The sequence below is a fragment of the Heterodontus francisci genome, unplaced genomic scaffold (genome assembly GCF_036365525.1).
Source record: "Heterodontus francisci isolate sHetFra1 unplaced genomic scaffold, sHetFra1.hap1 HAP1_SCAFFOLD_58, whole genome shotgun sequence".
Taxonomy (NCBI): domain Eukaryota; kingdom Metazoa; phylum Chordata; class Chondrichthyes; order Heterodontiformes; family Heterodontidae; genus Heterodontus; species Heterodontus francisci.
In genome coordinates, this window is record NW_027142006.1 from 834,784 (window position 1) to 840,783 (window position 6,000).

The window sequence follows — 6,000 nt, forward strand, 5'->3', positions numbered from 1 at the left end:
TTTCAGAGCCACCAAATCAGCAAACGAAAGAGCTGCCATCTCTGTTCATCATCAAACCCATTAGACTGGAGGGGCGGCCACATGGTTTCTGTTTTGTCACATCACTTTCCCGAAAGGCCTGTCGGACTGAGAGCTGATCTGGAATTTAGAAAGCAGCATTACTGGAGACTCATTGCTGCTCAGCACAATCTCAACCCCGCTCCTGGGATCCGTTAGCTGGCATTTGGGGAAAAGAAATGGATCCCAGTTTCATTTGGAAGGCATTAATGGAGCCAGGTCCGTTCACATGAGGGTTATTCACAAACATTACCCAATGAGTTCACTAATATTTGAATCCATTGGAGATTAGTACACAGGATATGTAAGGCAGCTCGGTCACTCTGACTGAAACCGCCAGTTCCCCGGGGTTGCAGACCCTGACACTGCGGGGAGAGAATCCCCGACTCTATCCCGCCGCCGGGGGAAACAGACAGCTCTGTGTCCGGAGAAAAGGGAGGGCCGGGGAGAAGGTACATATTAAAGCGCTGCAATGGACGCAGCTCCTGTGGGTGCACAACTCGCACTGATTCCGTCCTCTGGGAACAGTGCGGTCTAAACAGATCAGGTTAGGAGAGAAACACACAGCCCGAGAATGGCCTCTTCCTTCCTGCATTTACTCTGTTCCGGGAGCAGATTCTCATTGAGAAGCGGCGCTCAGATCACCAGAGAGAAAAAAAAAACACAATTCAAACTGTCCAAATAAAAAACAGAGAATTAACCCGGACACTTCCATTATTAAATTAATTCATCAGCTCCGAACCAGTTCCCGTTAATGTGCCGGGATATCTCGGGATTTATCAAATCGAAGACAGCGGGATTTATTAAATTGTTGATTCTGACACCCTGTAGTTCAGTTCTTCACTTAACTAGAAGGGGAGATGTGTGAGCAGAGAAACAGAGCGAAATCCAGAGAGGGAACTGAAAACACACCTGGACAGATGTGAAACAGGTAAATCCACTGTTCCAATAACTCCATCTCTGACTCCCTCCTGAGAGTAACCAGCCCTTTCACAGAGACTGTGAGTGGCTCTGAAAAGAGCCTTTGGTTTATTAGATGACATTTTGGCCGCTTTACTTTTTCTGGGAGCTCTTGAGTGCTGGTTTTCTTGGGCAGCAGCACGGCCTGGATATTAGGCAGCACCCCGCCCTGAGCGATGGTCACTCCTCCCAGCAGCTTGTTGAGCTCCTCATCGTTGCGGACGGCCAGCTGCAGGTGTCTGGGGATGATGCGGGTCTTCTTGTTGTCCCGGGCCGCGTTACCGGCCAGCTCGAGGATTTCAGCGGTCAGATACTCGAGCACAGCAGCCAGATCGACCGGGGCTCCGGCACCCACACGCTCAGCATAGTTACCCTTTCTCAGTAGCCTGTGAACACGGCCCACCGGGAACTGCAGTCCAGCCCGGGAGGAGTGAGACTTGGCCTTGGCCCGAGCTTTCCCGCCGGTCTTTCCTCTTCCAGACATTTCCACAATCTCACAAATACTTTCACAAAGAATGAATAATTTCCTTAGCATTGATAGTGCATCGCAGGCAGTCAGGATGGCCGAGCGGTCTAAGGCGCTGCGTTCAGGTCGCAGTCTCCAGTGGAGGCGTGGGTTCGAATCCCACTTCTGACAAGTTGTGTTTTGACTGAACTGGAGGCGTTTTGGAGCAGCGGGAAAGAGCAAAGAAAAAGCAGGAAAGAACCTGGACAAACAAAATAACAATGGACCCAAAGATGTTGCCTTCAAACATGAGAGTGAGAGGCAACTGAACAAACAGCAGGGCACATAAAATATCAAAAATGTAACCTTTGTATCGGGGTGGAAGATGTTGCCAATATCTTTAATGAATACTTTACTGTTTTCCCGAATGAGAGGGTGATGCAGATATTGTTATTAAGGAGGAGGAGTGTGAAGTATTGGACGTGATAACTTAAGGAGAGAGGAAGTCTTAATGGGATGAGCATCCTTGAATGTGGATAAATCATCAGGACCAGATGAAATGTACCCCAGGCTGTTGAAAGAAGCCAGGGAAGAAATAGTGGAACAAAAACAAGAAATGCCGGATTCACTCAGCAGGTCTGGCAGCATCTGTGGAAAGAGAAGCAGAGTTAACGTTTCGGGTCAGTGACCCTTCTTCGGAACTTCGGAGTTCCGAAGAAGGGTCACTGACCCGAAACGTTAACTCTGCTTCTCTTTCCACAGATGCTGCCAGACCTGCTGAGTGAATCCGGCATTTCTTGTTTTTGTTTCAGATTTCCAGCATCCGCAGTATTTTGCCTTTAAGAAATAGTGGAAGGTCTGACCATCATTTTCCAATCCCTCACTGGATACAGGTGTGGTGCCAGAGGATTGGAGGTCTTGTAACGTTGCAAGAAAAGCTAAATACGAGGCAGATCAAGCATGGCTGATCCTTTCGAGTAGAGAAACAGGGCTGAATTCCCTGAACCAGTGCTACACCTTCCAGAATAGAAGGAGCCTATACACACCTGATGGGTTCCACTTAAACAAAAGAGCTGGAGGTGTTGACGGTCAGAACAGATAAAATGTGGAGGAGTGTTTGAAGCAGATGCTGTGTGGTTACTGTAGTTGTGCTATGGAGTTATTTCAAGGAGGTTTTCGTTTAGTTTAGTTTAGAGATACAGCACTGAAACAGGCCCTTCAGCCCACCGAGTCTGTGCCGACCATCAACCACCCATTTATACTAATCCTACACTAATTCCATATTCCTACCACATCCCCACCTGTCCCTATATTTCCCTACCACCTACCTATACTAGGGGCAATTTATAATGGCCAATTTACCTATCAACCTGCAAGTCTTTTGGCATGTGGGAGGAAACCGGAGCACCCGGAGGAAACCCACGCAGACACAGGGAGAACTTGCAAACTCCACACAGGCAGTACCCAGAATTGAACCCGGGTCGCTGGAGCTGTGAGACTGCGGTGCGAACCACTGCGCCACTGTGCCACCCTAATTCTGAATGTAATGGATCAACGTGGACCCGTCCAAGGCAAAGGTTCTAAGCTTCCCTGTGGTCCAGCCTGGTTGAATGGAACTGAAGCAAACAAATCATCCAGAAGAGGAAAAGATATGTAAGGCCATGAAAGCACAGAATTCAGATGGATGCAATACCAGATGGTATGGCAAGAGTGTAAAACAGCAACAGACTGGTGAATAAAACTTTCCCATTGAATGAGACAAGAGAAAAGAAGGGTAATAATAGTGTCAGGTGAGTTGTGACACTATTCACATTCCACCTTGATCTGAATAGGACTGTTGAAGGGAGTGATTGAGAAGAATAGAGGAGAAATGAAAAGAAAGGAGAAATAAACAAAAGGTCTTTTGATTTTAGATTTCTTGTTTTTGGAAATGACAGACTGTAAAGTGTGTGTGTCAGAAGATATAGAGCGAAGTTGGGTATGACAAGATCACAGGAAAGTTGTGCCCTGAGACAAGGTGTGTGTTGACAGGAAAGCTGCTCTCTTTTGCACAATATGTATTTTATTCGTATAATTTGTGCAATTACATTGCAAAGCAGTTCAATTTTAATATTACATAAGGTACAATACAGATCAGTTTCCTTCAATAATGTACATGATGTATCTCACAATCCCTGCCTGCACAGGTTCTATTTACAGTATTTACATTACACATCAAACATTCTCTGGTGCAAACAGCCCGAGGGGTTTTACACGGGTTCCAGCCCCTCACTGTACTATGGCCTACTAGGGCCTCAGACTGCAGCCTTTCCCCATTGAGTCTCCATGGTGGCTTCCCCAAGCTTTAATGCCGTCCCACAGCACAAAGTCTTGGACGTTGCAATGTGCCAGTCTGCAACACTAGGTCATGGACAGCTCTTTGCACTGGAATACCTGTCCCACGGCTGGGCTCGTTCTCAATAGAGATCATTTCAAATGAACATTTCCTAAATCCGTGCTTTCTCTCTCGCAATAAAGAGAACAGGATGTCTGGCAGATTCAGTGTGAGACAATAACACTGCCGTGTAAAGGCCGCTTTCCAACTCCAATCTTAACACAGGAGATTCCCCAAACAGCTGCAGTCAGGTGCTGTAAACTGCTGGAAGCGGATGTGTGTGGAAATGGTGATGTTACTGAGGAGGTTTCTTGTTATAGAATGGACTGTGTTTAGGTGGGAATATTACTGAGTGTTAATTGCATCGGGACCATATGTAAAAGCTCCGGCTTTCTGGAAAGCCTTGACTATGAAGACCGAGTCTGAAAGGGTTTGTGTGGAGAGCTGGGTTTCGGTTCTACTGTTAATAAAGGGTTTGAAATTGGCAGCCCGGAGGAAACTGGAGGTGGAGCTGAAAGATGAGGGGCCGTTCTCTCTCTGTCTGTCACTCTGGGTGTCTCCTCCATCTAGCTCTCTGTTTAATCTTCACTCTTGTCTCCTCCCCTCCCTGCTCTCACTCTACCTTTCTCAGCCAGGTCCGGGTGGCCTGGATAAAAAGGAGCCTGACGGAATCAGTCTCTTTTATTGTGCACTGATTTGAGGCAAGAATCAACATGTCTGGCAGTAAACAAGAGTATGCTCCAGGCTGACAGTATGTTAGAATCCATGAGGAAAGTCATCATCACCCTCATCGACATGCAGAAGGCGGAGAGGACAGAAATAAGAAATTGGTGGCCCATTTCACTGCTTAATGCAGACTACAAGATTCTGTCAAAAGTCATAGCCAGTCGATTCAAGTCTGCTCTGGAGTTGGTGATTCACCCTGATCAGACCTATACTATACCAGGCAGGACAATCTCTGATAGCATTGCGCTACTCAGGGATATGATCACCTATGTACGGGACAGGAGGGTGGACACCTGCCTCATCAGCCTGGACCAGGAGAAGGCTTTTGACAGGATATCGCACACTTACATGATGGATGTGCATTCCAAAATGGGGTTTGGGGAGGGGATCTGCAATTGGGTCAAACTACTCTACACAAACATCAGCAGTGCAGTCTCAATCAATGGGTGGGAATCAGAAAGTTTCCCGATCCAATCTGGAGTCAGACAGGGCTGTCCTCTCTCCCCTGTCTTGTTTGTTTGCAGTATTGAACCCTTTGCTGAGTCTATTAGGAAGAATGCGAGCATCAGAGGGGTGACAATCCCAGGCAGCGGAGGCACTCAGGTGAAAACCTCCCTGTACATGGATGACATCGCCATTTTATGCTCGGATCCACTGTCTGTGCGCAGACTGATGAGCATCTGCGACCAGCTCGAACTGGCCTTGGGAGCTAATGTTAAACACGGCAAGAGCGAAGCCATGTTCTTTGGGAACTGGGCTGACCGATCCTTTGTCCCCTTCACCGTTAGGTCAGACTACCTGAAGGTGCTGGGGATATGGTTTGGAAGGGCTGGGACGTGCACCAAAACCTGGAAGGAGCGAGTAGCCAGGGTACAACATAAGCTGAGCATGTGGGAGCAGCGATCTCTCTCCATTATGGGTAAGAACCTGGTCATCAAGGGAGAGGTGCTCACATTGCTGTACATGGTGCTGGTCTGGCCCATACCGCATTCCTGCGCTGTGGCGATCACCTGAGCCATTTTCCGCTTCATCTGGGGATCCAAAATGGTCCGAGTCCGGAGGGACACGATGTTCAAACCTCTGGATAAGGGCGGGAAAAATGTACCCAACGTCGCCCTCATCCTTATGGCTACCTTTGTGTGCGGCTGCATCAAGCTGTGTGTAGATCCCCAGTTTGCAAACTTCAAGTGTCACTACGTGCTGAGGTTCTATCTGTCCCCAGTGTTGCAAAGCATGGGCCTGGTCATATTGCCGCGGAATGCTCCATCCAGTTGGACTGTGCCGTACTGCCTATCCTTCATGGAAAAGTTTCTGTGGAAAAACACCTTTGACCACCAATCCATCAGGCAGTGGTCTGCACGGAATATCCTCAAGGCCCTACGGGAAAAGGAGATGGTGGATCCTGTCGGATGGTCCCCTGAGCAGAAGTCCAAAGTCA

The 6,000-nt window shown here is 48.0% G+C and overlaps 1 non-coding gene across 1 annotated transcript; it reads left to right on the forward strand.

Annotated features, from left to right (window-relative positions):
• Nucleotides 1-1,571: 1,571 nt before the first annotated feature.
• On the forward strand, nucleotides 1,572-1,654 carry trnal-cag (transfer RNA leucine (anticodon CAG)). Its single transcript has one exon. It is a non-coding gene; the product is annotated as a tRNA-Leu (tRNA).
• The last annotated feature ends 4,346 nt before the right edge of the window (nucleotides 1,655-6,000 follow it).